The 16,704-nt window shown below is 52.6% G+C and overlaps 1 long non-coding RNA gene across 1 annotated transcript; it reads right to left on the reverse strand.

Annotated features, from left to right (window-relative positions):
* Positions 1-371: 371 nt before the first annotated feature.
* LOC135288365 (uncharacterized) lies at positions 372-3,574 on the reverse strand. Its single transcript, XR_010351515.1, has 4 exons — positions 3,488-3,574; positions 3,321-3,407; positions 2,735-2,756; positions 372-1,155 (listed from the first exon to the last, which is right to left on the reverse strand). It is a non-coding gene; the product is annotated as an uncharacterized LOC135288365 (long non-coding RNA).
* Positions 3,575-16,704: the final 13,130 nt, after the last annotated feature.

Below are 16,704 nucleotides of genomic sequence, written 5' to 3' on the forward strand. Positions count from 1 at the left end.
GCTCAGCGGGTCAGGCACACCAGGAGGATTTAGGGTACTGCAGTGGTGCAGAAGTTCTAGGTGGTTCAGTGATGCTCAGAGTGTCTGGGTGAATCAGGGGTCTGGTTGGAATCACAGCTGCAGTGGGGATTTGGGGGTCCCGTGGGTGGTTGGAGCTGTCAAGGTCCCAGGAAGGTCCCAGGAAGGTCCCTGTGACAGGGAACAGGGTCACCCCCTCTCCTTTCCCTTGCTGCCAGGAAGCCCCAGGACAGGTGAGTGGGGGGCTTCAGCTGCGACACCCCTTTCCCACTCCCCAGACACCACCCAGGACCCCCCTTATACTCACAGGACACCCCAGAGGAAAGGGTGGTGCTGGACCCCCACGTCATGGGAACTGAGTGGGCAGAGGGTGAGTACGAGGGGGGTAAGTACAGGGAAACATCACCCATGGGTGTCATCCCCTACTGTGGACCAGCGCAGAGCTGTCAGGACCCTACAAGGGACAGCAGGACCCCTGTGATACCCACAAGAGTGTGCTGCAACACTGGGGGGTACTGGGGACATTGAGGGGCATTGACTCCCCCAGGGTCCCTTCTTCTTCACAGCACCCCACGGGGCTCCTCATTTCCCCTTCCAGTGCTGGTGGGGGGGGGCACGCAATGTTTTTCCCTCTTACTGCACCCAAAATGCAGCTTTTTGGTTAAACTGTATGAGAAACAAGTCTCACTCTTTAAAATTTGTAAATGTTTAATAAGGGATAAAAGGGTCAGTAAACAGCATGCTGGGTGCTTGGCAACTGCCAGATGCACATGGTTACCTACAACAATTCTTACACACCTTTTCATTGTATTGGTTAAATACATACTCATGAGGATTATACATATGCAAACATTGTTTTTGAGTTTACATGTTCTGGGAATCCTTTTGTTTGGTTTGACCCTGTCCTAGGGTGACATTATGATGCTTGTATCCCCAATCAGGTGTTCCATTTATGCTGGATATTATATTCTGTGCCTTCAAGACTGGCTGAGAGCAAAGGCAGGGAGAAGAAGAAGCACAGAATTTGTTATCAGGGACTGGATTCACTCCTCCACAGTCTGCTGGAACACTGTTGTTGTCTGGGCACGGACGGGGGAGAACACTGCTGATAAACGATCTCAAGCCAAGTCTAATGAGCTGTAGGAAAAATATATCACACCCAAGATAGCTCAGCCACCTCAGATGGCATAAAATCAGCAGGATGGCTTCTGCGGTAGTGTTGGAAATGAAAAACTTTTAATAAAAGGCAAAATAACAAATCTCTTTACAGAAAAAACCTGAGCCAGGGGCAAGAGGCTCTTGCTCCTGATAAAACACCCCATAAAAGCGATTAGTTCCTGTGTTCTCTTTTTTTCCTAGTGAATTGCTTAAGTGGGACTTTTTGGCTTCTGTCCAATTGGCTATCCTTAAGTTTGAGGTGAAGTCCCCAAGGTCCTATGAGGTGTCTTTTTACCCAATTGAGGAGAGAAACTTCTGGGCTTTTATCCTTTTTAAGGAGACAAAGGATACTTTGGTCACTCCATCAACAGGGGGCACATTCCTACATACATCTTGGCATGGGGGGGTCTTGTTCCAGGGTTTGGCAGTTCCAGAAATGTCCCTGCACATTCCTGGTCAGGTGCCTGTCCCAGAGGTGGCACATCCTGAGGACCCCTGTCGATCCAAGTGTGGGGCCCAGCCATGGCCCAGCCCCACTGCACAGGGATGGCCATTGGCCAGCCCGGCTCTGCTCAGCCCCAGGTGGCAACCAGGACCTGAGGGTCCCCCCCACCTCCTTGGCTTTGATTCTGGCAGCTTTAGAGCTGCTGCAGAGGTGAGAATTCTGTGGGCAGAAACAGGCCTGCCTGTGGTTTGCTCATCTCTGCAAGAAGCACAAAACCCAAAGGGAGCCCAAGCAGTGGTTCTGGAAGGGCCTTTGATGGTTTTCAGAAACACCCCCTGCAAGGGCAGCTTTGAGGGAATCAGTCTGGAAATGCAGCAATTGATCATTTTTTCCCTATCCCCAAGGGACTGAGAGAGGCCCTGATATACTGGAAATCCCAGAATTATCTGTTCAGCAATCTGACCGGGACTCATTCCTGAGCTAACCAGGCAGAGCTGAACAAAGACCATTTCTCCCGGTTTCAAAAAAAGCTGTGTTTTGGGTCCAATAAGAGGGACAAGTATCCTATGCCCCCTGGCACTGGGGGAGGGAATGGGGAGGCCCTGTGGGTACTGGGAGCCCTGGAACTGAGAACTCTGGGCAGCCCCGCATGGGAACTCCACTCATGTTCACACCCTGGGCATGGTGAGCACCCACAGGAGCTGGTGGCAGGGGGAAACAAGGGTGGTGCCATTGGGCAGGGAGCCCTAGTGTCCCCAGTGCTTCACAGTGTCACAGCACATTCCCATAGATGCTACGGGGGTCATGCTGTCCCTCATAGGGTCCCAACAGCTCCACATTGGTCACTTGTGGATCCCAAGGTGGGGCAGGGCCAGGGGACACCCATGGGGGCCCTGAGAGTGACACCGGTTGTGGGGACCACAGTGGGAGGTGACGACCATGGGTGACGTGTCCCTGTGTCCCCCCTGAACTCATCCCCTGCCCGCTCAGTGCCCATGACGTGGGGGTCCAGCACAGCCCCCTCCTTTGGAGGGGTCCTGTGGGGATAAGGTGGAGTCTCCGTGGTGTCTGGGGAGGGGGAAAGGGAAGTCCTGACCTCAGCCCCCCACTCACCTGTCCTGGGGCTTCCTGGCAGCTGCAAGGAAAAGGGGAGGGCATGACCAGGGGAACCTGGGATCCCTGAACCTTCCTGAGACCTCGGCAGCTCCAACCACCCATGGGAACCTCAAATTGCCCACTGCAGCACCGATTCAAACAGGACCCCTTCTTCCCCCCTGGACACTCCAAGTACCCCTGAACCACCTAGAACTTCTGCACCACTGCAAGGCCCCCAGCCCACCTGGTGCCCCCAACCCTCTGAGAGCTCAGAACCCCAAGCATGGCAGGGACGGGCACCCCCCAAACTCCTCCAGGACCCCAGAAAGATCCCCCAACATCCCTGTATGGCCCCACAGAGCTCCCCAAACCCTCAAGGAGCTCCCAATGACACCACAATGTTCCTCAAAGCCCACCCAGGGATGCCCCTGGAGCCCAACCAAGGCCCTCCAAATTTCCCCCAAATCCTCCAGAACCCCCAGCTGAGGTCACTGTGAGCTAAGTTTCCCCTTGCTCATTGGCTGTGGGTCCTGTCAATCTCTGCCCCCACTCTGGGGTCTTCCCCTCACTACAGGACCCCCATCCCCTCTCCATTGTCACCCACCTACACAGATCCACCAGTGACAGCCGCTGATGACAGCCAGGAGCAGGAGGAGGAACAGGAGGGTCCTGCTGACATTCACAGCCACTGCTGGGGAGAGAGGGCGACACAGCTGGGTCACTCTGAACCCTGGGGGTCCTGAAAACCCCAGCGACCCCGTGTGACCCCACCTGTGACCCAGGGTGAGCCAGGTGTCACCTCCAGGGCCAGCTCTGGGCTGAGTGCCCAGAACACACGGTGCCAGTCCAGCTGGTTGGTGGCCACACACTGGTAGGTTCCTGAATGTCCCACACTGACGTGCCTAAACTCCAGAAGGGGACACTGCGCCATCTCCTGCCCATTGTGCAGCCAGATGAAGGTGACGGCAGGTGCTGAGCCCGCCTGCACCAAGCAGTGTAGGGTCACGGGATCATCTGCATGCACCTGGTGTGAAAGGGGACCAGTGGTGATGATGGCATTGGCCACAGGCACTGCAGGGACAGAAACAGGGCTGAGGCCACAGGGAGAGGCTGGCAGCCGGTGTTGGTGGGATAGGGATGGGGGGACGCGTGTGTATTGGATTTTACCAATATTGCTGATTGGGATGTGCCTTGGCTTCTCTGGCTTGCTGCTGAGCCCAATAGCAGCAGCTGTGGTGTTCCACCCCAGAAACACTTTGGCTAGCTGTGAGTCGCAGGTGAGCATGTTGGGGCAAGCCCAGGCATGCTGGAGCTCCGGTGCTTCCTCCATGGAAGGTCCGCCCTTCAGATTCTCTGACAGAGAAGCTTTAAGGCGATGGTGAAGGAAGGAGTTGGTCCTGATAGAGAGTTTTAATCCAGAGTTTTTTTTCTGGGCTGCATTCTGGCCCCTGAATCTAGCAACAACTCCACCAGAACTCCCTGACTGTGCAGTGTGCTTGTCCTTCTGCCCGGGGGAGAGGGGGAGGGGAGGGAATACAAGGACCACCAATCAGGTACGGGGTGGGCAGGGGTGAAAAGGACACCCGGATGGGCCAATGGCCCGCAGGGGTGGATAGCATCTTTTGAATCTGCCCAATCACTCAACGGTCCTCTGGAATTCCTAGGTTGATAGACAGTACCCAGCAGGAGTCAGGTGGGGGAAAGGAGAGGTGATTGACACACTTGGGGAAGGGATCTTCAGGAGAGGGACCTGGGAAACTGAGGCAAACCATGACAACACACCGCAACAGGTGTGATAGGGGATGTAGTGGCTGAAGTCACACACCAGAGGGGTAAGGTGACACAGGGCAGAGGCGGGGAGTCACAAGAAAGGTGTCTGGGGGACATGGATGTACCCAGGCAGAGGACCCAAGGCCTACAGTGTGAACAGGTGAACGAACTCCTTTCACTGGTAGCCGAGCTTGAGGAGGAAGTTGAAAGATTAAGGAGTATCAGGGATAGTGAAAGGGAAATAGACTGGTGGAGTTCAGCCTTTACATCTTTAAGAGAGGCCCACCAAGAGTCAGAGGACTCATATGCCTCTCACTCTCAGGCAATAGAAGGGCACCTGGTAGATGAAGAGGAGTGGAAATGCATCCCTGCTCAGGGAGGTAATAATAAAAATTCCTCCCACCCCCATCCCCTAACCAGGTGCCACTTCAGAATAGGTATGAGGCCCTGGATCTAGAGAGCCAGCCAGATGATTTAGAAGAAAATTATCTGCCCAGTGAGCCTCCCAATTATGACTCATCTAAAAGATGGATTACCACCTCTAACATCAAGAAGAAAATAAGGGCAATTGTAGTGGGTAATTCCCTTCTGAGGGGAACAGAGGGTCCCATATCTCAACCAGGCCCACCCCACAGAGCGGTCTGCTGCCTCCCTGGGACCTGGGTGTGAAATATTACTGAGAGACTTCCTAGGCTGATTCAGCCCTCTGATTATTACCCACTGCTGATACTCCAGGCTGGCAGTGATGGGATTGAAAAGAAGAGTGTCAAGGCGATTAAAAGGGACTTTAGGGCACTGGGTCAAGTGGTTGATGGGACAGGAGCACAGGTAGTGTTCTGCTCAGTTGCTTTGGTGGCAGAGAAAAATGATGAAAGAAATAGGAGAACTCATATCATTAACAAGTGGCTAAAGGGTTGGTGTTATTGGCAAAATTTTGGATTCTTTGATCATGGGGCAACTTTACAGCACCTGCTCTACTGGAACCAGATGGGATACATCTCTCTGTCAAGGGCAGAAGGTTTTTAGCTCATGAACTGGCAGACCTTGTTGAGAGGGCTTTAAGCTAGGTCTGAAGGGAGAAGGGGATGCATCTGGGCTGTCTGGAAGCAGGGTGGTAGGCCTGAGATAGGAGTGAAACCAGTAGCCCAGCTGAGGTGCATGTATACCAATGCACGCAGCATGGGTAACAAACAGGAAGAGCTGGAGGCCATGGTGCAACAGCAGAGCTGTGATGGAATTGCCATCAGGGAAACGTGGTGGGATGACTCACATGGCTGGAGCGCTGCACTGGATGGCTACAAGCTCTTCAGAAAAGACAGGAAAGTGAGAAGAGGCGGAGGGATGGCCCTTTATATTAAGGAGGCTTTTGACGCCATAGATATTAAAACTAATGAAGATGGAGTTGAATGCCTATGGGTAAGTATTAAGGGGAAAGCCAACAAGGCTGACATCCTTCTGGGAGTCTGTTATTGACCACCCAACCAGGTAGAAGAGGTGGAAAACTTATTCTATAAACAGCTAGGTACTGTTTCAGGATCATCAGCCCTTGTTCTTGTAGGTGACTTCAACCTACCAGACATCTGCTGGGAAATTATTATAGCAGAAAAGAGGCAGTCCAGGAAATTTTTAGAGTGTATGGAGGACAACTTTCTGTCACAGCTGGTGGATGGGCCCACCAGGCGAGGTACTATGTTAGACCTGCTGTTTTGAAATAGAGATGGGCTGGTGGGAGATGTGGTAGTTGGAGGCCGCTTGGGGCAGAGTGATCATGAAATTATTGAGTTCTTGATATTTGGTGAAATGAGCAGAAACAGCAATAAGACTCTTACATTGGACTTCTGGAGGGCAGGCTTTGGCCTACTTAGGAAACTTATTCAGAGTTCCTTGGGAAGCAGCCCTTAAAAACAAAGAAGTCCAGGATAGGTGGGCATACTTCAAAACAGAGATCTTGAGGGCACAGGAACAGATTGTCCCTATGTGCCAAAAGACAAGTCAATGAGGTAAACTTCCAGCTTGGATGGGCAAGCAGGTCTTGAAGGAACTTAGGAATAAAAGGAGGATGTATCCTCTTTGGGAGGAGGGTCAGGTCTCTTAGGAAGTATTTAAGGGGGCTGCTAGAGCATGTAGGAAAAATACTAGGGAGGCCAAAGTTTGGTTTGAACTTAAAATGGTGACTTCAATAAAGGATAATAAAAAATGTTTTTACAAATATATTAATAGTAAAAGGAAGGGTAAGACCAACCTTTGTTCTTTACTGGATGAGAGAGGGAACTTAAGAGACTGCAGATGAGGAGAAGGCAGAAGTGCTTAACACCTTCTTTACCTCAGTCTTTAGTGGGAAGACAGCTTGTCCCCAGGACAACTGTCCTCTTGGGTTGGTTGATGGTGCCAGGGAACAGGATGGTCTCCCCATTATCCAAGAGGAGGCAGTCAGAGAACTTCTGAGATGCATGGATATTCATAAACCTATGGGACCAGATGGGATCCACTCCAGGGTGATAAGGGAGCTGGCAGATGAGCTTGCCAAGGCACTCTCCATCATTTACCAACAATCCTGACTCACTGGGGAGGTTCCAGGTGACTGGAAGCTGGCCAAACTGACAACCATTTACAAAAAGTTTGGGAAGGAGGATCCTAGTAATTATAGACCAGTCAGCCTGACCTCAGTACCTGGCAAGATAATGGAGCAATTTATACTGAGTGTCATCATGCAGCATCTACAGGATGGCCAGGGTATCAGACCCAGCCAGCAGGGGTTTAGGAGGGGTAGGTCGTGTTTGACCAACCAGATCTGCTTATATGACCAGGTGACCCGCCTGGTGGATGCAGGAAAGGCTGTGGATGTGTCTATTTGGACTCCAGCAAGGCCTTTGGCACTGTATCCCACAGCACATTCCTGGAGAGGCTGGCAGTCCACAGCTTGGACAGGAGCACTCTGTGCTGGGTTAGGAACTGACTGGATGGCTGGCCCAGAGAGTGCTGGTGAGCGGTGCTGCATGCAGCTGGCAGCCAGGCACCAGTGGTGTCCCGCAGGAGTCTGTGCTGGGACCAACTCTGTTCAATATTTTTACTGATGACATGGATGAGGGGATTGAGTCGTTCATTAGTAGGTTTGTGGACGACATTAAGCTAGGATCATGTGTCTCTCTGTTGGAAGGTAGGATGGCTCTGCAGAGAGACCTGGAACAGTTGGATAGATGGGCAGAGTATAACAAGATGAAGTTTAGTAAGTCCAAGTGCCGAGTCCTGTACTTTGGCCACAATAATCCCCTGCAGTGTTATAGTCTGGGGACAGTGTGGCTAGACAGTGCCCAGGCAGAAAGGGACCTGGGAGTACTGATAGACAGCTGGTTGAACATGAGCCAGCAGTGTGCCCTGGTGGCCAAGAAGGCCAACAGCCTCCTGGCCTGCATTAGGAGTTGTGTGGCCAGCAGGATCAAAGAGGTAATTCTCCCCCTCTACTCGGCACTGGTGAGGCCGCATCTTGAGTTCTCTGTCCAGTTCCCCAGTTTAGGAAAGATATTGAGACGCTTGAGCATGTCCAGAGGAGGGTAACAAGGCTGGTAAGGGGCTTGGAACACAAGCCCTATGAGGAATGGCTGAGGGGGCTGGGGTTGTTTAGCCTGGAGAAAATGAGGCTCAGAGGTGACCTTATCACTCTCTACAACTTCCTGAAAGGTAGTTGTAGTCAGGTGGGGGTTGGTCTCTTTGTCCAGGCAGCAACTGGCAGAATGAGAGGTCACAGTCTCAAGCTGTGTCAAGGGAAGTATAGGTTGGATATTAGGAAAAAGTTTCTCACGGAAGAGTGATAAAGTACTGGAATGGTCTGCCAGGGGAGGTGGTGGAGTCACCATCCCTGGATGTGTTTAAAAAAAGACTGGATGTGGCACTTGGTGCCATGGTTTAGTTGAGATGTCAGGGAACAGGCTGGACTCTAATGATTCTGTGATTCTGTGAAATACACCTTTTATTGAATGACCACAATAAATGCGATAGAGGGATTAGAAAAGATAAAAGAGAGAGAGAGAGAGAGAGAGAGATAGAAAGGGGGTTGTCCTGGCTTGTAAAATAAGCATGTATTCTATTTTTGCCATCTGTTGGGGGTTAGGCAGTTTTTCTTATCTCTTTCAAGAACAATGACACTGCCAGGAAGATAATCTCCTGCTAATGGGCTATTGAATTACTCACTGTGGCTGGTAAGATTAGTTACATCATCCCATTGGGAGATGCTCCGCCCAGAGGGAGGAGCCAAGCATCCCTGCCACCATAAAACAAGCACTTCTGAGACCACAGACAGCCTTCTTCGCTGGATTTCCCAGAGGAATCAGGAACCAAGGCCCAGCTGCTCCTTCGCCGCATTTTCAGAAAGGATCTACACCCTTCTGCAGATCACCGCTCCAGGAGGAGCAGCCACCATCTGGCTGGACTACTATCAGCACCCTGACTTCTCAGGGTGTCAGGTTTTTCTCACTCTGCCAGTGGTTTTTTTGCTTGTGCTAAATTACATTGTTATTTAGTTTTTTTCCTTCCTAGTAAAGAACTGTTATTCCCATTCCCATGTCTTTGCCTGAGAGCCCTTTTAATTCTGATATTGTGATAATTTGGAAGGAGGGGTTTACCTTTTCCATTTCACAGGAGGCTTTTTGCCTTCCTTCACAGACTCCTGTCTTTTCAAACCAAGACAGGGGTATAGCTATCAAATGTAGAGATGAAATCCTCATGGTCCAGTCAATGGGAAATTCGCCTAGTCACGTTGCAGAGAATCTCAAAGTCCTGGTTAACTGAGGGGTCTATTATAGTCTTTTGCTGAGGGGGGGAACAGGTAAAAGACAATAAAGAATAAGTCTCTTGAAATCACTGAGGGACAACAGGTATTGAAAACAGGTATGGACAGTCCATATTTTCAGCAGTGAGCGAGACCCATTGTTCTCTTGGTCCAGGGAACACACATGGGCAAACATCTCACTTCGATCATGCCAGCTTCCCTCCCCCATGTTCAGATTACAGGGGTCTCTGTATCAGTCCTTGGGAGGGGGCTTCCATCTCCGTTCATCATGGTGATTGTGAGGCAGATGAAGGATTTTCTGTGGGGGACTACCAAAGTTACCCCAGAAAGTTCATTTGGCCAAGAGGTGGGGAAAATCGTGGGCCATTGTCGTGAAGCAGGTGTAAGCATATAGGGCGAATTGCTCCTTCACAGCCCTGCTAGAAGCAGTAAACCATGGCAGCACTGTAGACACAGCTGCGAACAATCACTTGGTGAACTTCCACCTCAACCAGGCCAGAACTGTCAGGGTCCTCAGTGGTCCCAGTCTTTGTTCTTGTGACAGTTGTGAAGCAAAAATGAGGGGAAACTTCGGGCCATCTCTCACAGCCACCCATGGAGTGGAGCCCAGCCAGATCTCTCAGGGGCCACCCTGAACATTTAAGATCCCTGCTCACCATTTAGGACCCACACGGCAGGGCTGAGCACACTGCCGGGTCTGTCACACATGTAGGTGCCACTCACGGTGACAGTGAAGTTATTGGGTCCCTTCTGCCCCCAGGACTGTCCTTCCCTATACCAGGTGGTGGCACCGGCAGTCCCTGAGCCATGGCAGCTCAGTGCCACCTGGTCCCATGGCACCGCCAGCCTCCAGGAGGGCTCCATGAGGAGCTGGGTGGTCTGGGTGCAGCCGGTGACAGGGGGACACCAGTGTGCCAGGGCCACCATGCGGTGAGGACAGTGGGGTGGGGACATGGCATCCCCCTAGGACTCACCAGTGAGGTCAAGGGTCTGGGCTGGAAGGGAGAAGGGACAGGACTGGGTGGGGGTGGCCCTGTGGTGACAGCACCAGCTGGGGGATGAGGTATGGGGGCTGTCCAAACTGTCCCCATGGGAACACTGGTGTAGGACAGAGGTCCTGACAACAGGGACTCATCAGTCAACCTGGGCTGAGGAAGAACTTGGGGACACTGTGGACACCCCATGTTTGCACAGGTCACCTCCACCAGCTTCACAGCACCTGTACCCACAGCCACATCCCCATGGCACTGTGGCTGTGATGCCACTCAGCTGGCACCTGTCCTCATGGCCCATCCCCATGGTACACGACCCTTGTCCCTATCCCTGTTCCCTGTCCCTATCCCCACAGCTGCCCCAGTCCCAAGGTTCCTTTTACCACATCATTTCCCCCACATCTCTGTCACCCTGTTCCTGTCCCCACATCCCAGTTCCCACATTCCTGTCCCCTGTTCCTGTCCCCACAGCCACCCCACAACTCTGTCACACTGGGGTCCATGCCCATGCACTGGCTCTGCTAGCACTGGGGACCTCAGGGGGACCCTGCAGTTGCCCTGTGTCCACTCTGCACCGGTGTCTGCCCTACTGGGGCCCATCCCTGAGGTGGCAGGCCCATGCCCACGGCACTCACCCTATAGGAACAGCACCACCTTCCCAGCCATCCTGGTGTCCCTGGGCATCCAGGCTGGCTGTGACTCACTCCTGGTGGTGGCTCTTTGGCCAAAGGGGAAGGAAGCAAGGTCAGGTCTCATCCTCATGCATAGGTGGTCCTTGGTGGGGGCAGGGTGGCCACAATCTGGGGCCAGGCTGGGGACAAGGCTGGGTGGGACAAGAGCTTTCCAGGACTGGGGGGCTCAGGGGGTTTGGAGAACCAGGGATGGTGTCCCTGGGGAATGGGGGCCGTGAGGAGAGGGAAGCCTGGGGATGGGGGTGCCACAGAAATGGAGGTCCCCAGGGCTGGGACGACATAGGGATGGGAGTCCCAGGGGAATGTGGGCTCCAGAGGTTTGGGGTCATGATATGGGTTTCCTAGGGATGAGGGTGCTGGGGGAATGGGGGGCCTTGGAAGAACCAAGGTCCTCAGGAAGGGGGATTTCAGGGGATGCAATGAACAGGAGGGTTCCTTGGGAATGGGGTCCTGGGCTATGGAGATCCTGGGGAATGTGAGTACTGGGATGAGGGTCCTAGAAAGGGGGGGATATAAGGAATGAAGAGTCCCATGATTCGGTTCCCTGGGGAAGAGGGGTCCAGGGATAGGCAGTGGCTGGGGGGGGCATGGGTTGCAGCTCCTTCTCTGGATGCTTCAGATTTTGGTGTGACTCAGAGCACAGCACAGCCCCCACAAGGTGCTGGTGGCCTGGGGATCACACCAGACAGATCCTGTAGTGCCCTGGGTCTGTGTCCCCACATCCCCCGTGACTTTTTCCTCTCTTCATTTCCATTTCAATAATTCCATCCCTCCATTTCACCACCCCCCAGTTCATGCCTTGATGATCCTGGGGAGCACCTGAGCAGGGAACAGGCTGGGGGAACCCCAGGGTGGGGGAAGCAGGGGTGAGGGATCTGCAGGGAGGGCTGGGGAGTCTGTGGGGGATGGGGGTGTCCAGCTGTGCCCCCCAACACTTTCACTTTCTTTTTCCTGGACAAGAAGGAAGATGCTGTTTGTGGTGAGAGTCAGATGGGAAAGAGGAGTGAGTTCTATCCTGGAGGGGCACATCCAGGGGGCTCCTATCCTGAGGAGATCTTGTCCCAGGGGGGACATATCCTGGAAAAGGGGATTCTGTCCTGGGGGATGGCAGCTCGGGGGGGGGTCCAGACTTCTCCTTTATTGCTCGTCCCCTGCAGGATCTGAGCTGGCAAGAGCACCTGGGGAATGGAGTCCTGGGCAGGAAGGAGCTCCCAAACTCCTCCTTGAAACCAGTGGCCACCCAAGTGTGGGGCCCAGCCATGGCCCAGCCCCACTGCACAGGGATGGCCATTGGCCAGCCCTGCTCTGGCCAGCCCCAGGTGGCAGCCAGGACCTGAGGGTTCCTACTCCCATCGCCCCCACCCCCCACTCCCTTGGATTTGATTCTGGCAGCTTTAGAGCAGCTGTAGAGGTGAGAATTCTTGGGGGGCAAAAAGGCCTGCCTGTGGTTTGCTCAGCCCTACTAGAAGCCCAAACACAAAGTGAGCCCAAGCAATGGCTCTGTGAGGGCCTTTGATGGTTTTCAGAGCAGGGCTGTTTGGGAACCACCCCCATGCAAGGGCCGCTGTGAGGGAACCAGTCTGGAAATGCAGCAACTGATCATTTTGTCCCTATCCCCAAGGGACTGAGAGAGCACCAGAACTATTGCACACCAATCTGCTCAACAACCTGACCATGACCCTCCTCCTTCCTGTCTCAAACCTGCATACCTCTGAACCTCATGGAAAGAATGTTTGGGTTCTGGCTGTGGCTGCCAGATAAGAGAGAAAAGCGTGGAAATATTGAGCAGGGGCTCTGCCCTGGGGCCGTGGTGGGGCTGTGGGGAGTGACCCTGTCTGGATTCCAGATGTCCCCAAAGCTGCTCCATTCCTGCCATCCTCACCTGCCCAGGGAAGAGAACAAAGGGGTCCTGGGTCGGGAGAAGGGAAGGAGGGATCTGTGCCTGAGCACCATTTGGGGCAAAAGGGACTTAACTTGGGGAAATTAATTGAATTTATTCTCCATGAAAATCTGAAAAATGAGAAGTGAAACACGGCTTAAAAACACCTTCCCCTCTCCCAAACTGCTCAAGCGGGGGCTTCCTATGGGCTCATAGCCCTCTTTGGGCATCTCCTGATTGGCCGGGGGCTCCTGCAGGGCTGCAGGAGGGTGTCTGCTCCCCGGGGTCCCCCATGGGCTCCGGGGGAATCTCCGGAGCCCCTCATGCCCCTCCTTCCTCCCTGCAGGGCTGTTCTACTCCCAGCTCCCTTTTGCTGCAGTAATTCCATCTCTGCCATTCCCTCAATTTTCCCTTCTCTGTCAGCAGCCCCATTCCTTCCTGGCCCATTCCAGGATAGCCCTTGAGCCCTGGGAGTGGTTGGTGGCATTGCCATGGCAATGGTCGGTCCCGACACAAGTGACAGTGGCTTCGGACAAGCTGTCACACTCGGCTCAGACACATCCCAACCATCGGTTTCATCACAATGTGACAGTCCCAGTTCTTGCACTTGCAGCACGATGGCAGCCACGACTTGTGCTAGGGTTCTGAGCCCAGGATTCCGCTCCCTCCATTTCGGCTCCTCCCCAGTGTCCCTAGTCTGCCGCCATGCCGTCACCTCGCCCCTGGCATCCTGGTCCCTCTGTCCCAGGTCCACCCTCCCGGTGTGCCTGCTCCAGCTGTTTCCCTGATCCACCCCAGGGCCGGGACTGGCAGAGGCTCCAGAGCAGCTCTGGGGATCAGACGCTGCTCAGGGAGCACCGGGTGTGGGGCTTTGGGCACCAGGGGGCACGAGGCAGGGCTGGAACTGGGGAGTGGGATGAGGGAGCTCTGGGGAATGGGGGTGTCCGGCTGTGCCCCCTCAACAGTTTCTTGCCCCGGCAGTTGGTCCTGGCAGTTTTCATCTGGGAGCAATCCTCGGCTATTTGCAATTTTTGGAGGTGGAATCCAAATTTCTGTCCCAGGCACTTGGCCTCTAAAGATGACTCTTTTCCACAGGAAGGAACGCTTCTAGCCCAGTGTCTAGGGGATGGCTAAGACATGGCCCCAGGGTAATGCAGCTTCCACTCGGGTATTCCTGGTGGGCTGCAACGGAGTCTGGATAGCACAGTCCTGTTCAGCACAGCCTGTCTGAGTTCCCAAGCAGCTGCTAGCCGCAGGCAACCTTAGCAAGCTCAGCTCTCAGTGATTTCAGCTCTTCAGCGATTATCAGATCTTTGTGAATTCAGCTCTTTTAGCTTGCTAAGTGCCGGGCAGACACAGAGAAAGAGAGGAGAAGGCTGTGTGAGTTTCCGCAGGGAAATCTTTATTGGGGTCTTCTGCAAAGGCTGTCAGTGACAGCTCTTCTGCTGAACTAGGCAGAAGTAGGGGTTTATATAGGATACAGGGGTTTTGGAAATTGCCCAATAGTAAGGGTCAAGGAAAAGTGACCTATAGTCTTACAGAGAGATAAGCAAGGGTCCAAAGGTGGAGGAGAGGGGCTTCTAAGGTTCAGTCATCACGACTCGGCATTTCCTATCTTAGGCTTCTGACTGCCAGGGTGGCCTTGCAGGCACTGGGCCTGCTACACCGGGGAGTCCAAGGCAAGCCTGAGCTGTCGGTCTTGGCAGCTTTTGTCTAGGAGCAATATGCAGACATTCAGATTTTTAGGTGAGGGAATCCCACTTCTGGTCCCTGATAACTGTCCATGGATGATGGCTCTTTTCCAGAGAAATGAAAGCCTTCAAGCTCAGTGTCTCAAGGTGTCTTGGTTTAAAAGACAAATGTCTTCCAAGGAGGACAGGAACCCTCCTGGAATCAAAAAAAGACCACTCCTTCTAAGTAATACCTTTGAAATTATGGGGCTTTCAGGCAAAAATGTAGAAAAAGGAATTGCCATTCTCGGCTTCTTTTTTCTTACCTCTGTCAAGGTTGGAATTGAAGATTTTGACACGATATTTCACATTCAGGCTTAGATATTTATTATTTCTTATCTGTATTACAAGTCATGAGTTCTACAGCATTCTACTAACAAGCTACAAAAGGGCTATCTATCTTTCTGTTCAAGGTCTTCTAAGGCTAAACAATCAAATTAAGAAATGACACCTAAATTATTTTCACTTTTAATCCAATAACTAATCACTCAAAGTCTGCAATGCAGACAGAAAATTCTCAGCAACAAATCCAACAAGGAATAACTGTTCCTTACTAGCAAATAAATAAAACAGAGCAGAACAAACAATAACAGAAGAACAGAATCCTTTAACCTGCTCAGTGCTATTTGTTCCCCTTGGGTGCAGTTATAACCACAGCTGGCAAAGGGCGCTGGCAGCTCCAGTGGGGCAGAGGCTGCAAGGACTCACTTGCAGTGGGCAGGGGGGTCTACTGCCAGCTCAGAACTACCCAGGATGATCTGGGCTGCTGCCAGCACAGGAGGTTCTCACCCTGCAAATCCATGCAGGCGGTGTCTGGTCTCAGCACTGGAAGTTGCCCAGGTCTGAGTCAAGGGGGTCCACTGGGATCCTTTGGCCAGCGGCAGGCACAGGCAGAAGGGATAAGCAGAAATCGCTCGCAGTGCTGAGCTATGGCACAGAAAGGCCAGGGCGAGACCACTGGCAGCACCTCGACAGCTCCCGGTTCCAGAGCGGGAGAAAGCTCCCAAGGCAAAGCTGCTAAAACCTTTTATTCCCTTCCCCTCAAAGTGATTCTCTTGGAATGTCAGGGCTATCAGCCACTCTTTCCGTGTGACTTGACCACTGGCTGTCCATCTCAGAGTTCCCCCCCTCGCCCTCCCAGCACCTTCAGGATGGCAATGGGAAAAAATTCACTAAGAACCCTAAACCCATAACATTACCCATCCTGAATTTTTTTCCCATACCAACACTGAACTTAAGACTTTTCAACTATATACATACATGCATTATTCAAATGATATATATATATACATCAAGATACAGACAGATTACCCAAAGAGAAGATCGCCTTGAGGAATACATCGTGTTTCTCCTCCTTTTGTGTCACCAACCAGGCGCAACCTGGTCCTTGAGCAAAAACAATCCCACAAGTGGGTTTGCCATTTCCTGAGACATGGTTAATCCAAACGATTTTCCCTAACAGGCCTCTCAGCTGTACCACAGGGATCTTATCTCCATCTACAGTGTGAAGGGACTCTGGTGTTGACTAGCCATGTAGCCTTTGCTGAATGCTGATCCCAGTGCTTGAAGGTCCCCCCTATGCAAGCTCTTAGAGTGGTTTTCAACAGTCCATGACACTGTTCAACCTTCCCAGCAGCTGGTGCATGGTAGGGCATGTGATACACCCACTCAACGTTGTGCTTTGTGCCCAGGTGGTAGCTAAGCTATTCCTGTAATGAGTTAACAATCTGACTCAATTAGCTCTGGGGTGCCATGTTGCCACAGGACTCGTTTTTCCAAGCCCAGGATGGTGTGCTGTGCAGTAGTGTGAGGCACTGGGTTGTGTCCACCATGGTGAGCACACAGCACTTACCTTGGTGGGTTTGTGGCAGTGTGACGTAATCAAACTCCCAGGCCTTTCCATACCTTATTCCAATGCCCACCATTCCTCAGAGCTTTTACTGTCTCAGCCTGCTTAACGGCAGCACTTGTCTCACAATCATGGGTAACCTGGGAGATAGCGTCCATGGTTAAATCCACCTCTCGGCCTTGTGCCAACTTAGAAGTGAAATCTCTGCCCTGATGACCTGAGGCATCATGAGCCCATGGAGCAAGAAACAACTCTCCCTTTTGCTGCCAGTCCAGATCTACCTGTTATAC

This window comes from Passer domesticus, chromosome 32, assembly GCF_036417665.1.
Source record: "Passer domesticus isolate bPasDom1 chromosome 32, bPasDom1.hap1, whole genome shotgun sequence".
Taxonomy (NCBI): Eukaryota; Metazoa; Chordata; class Aves; order Passeriformes; family Passeridae; genus Passer; species Passer domesticus.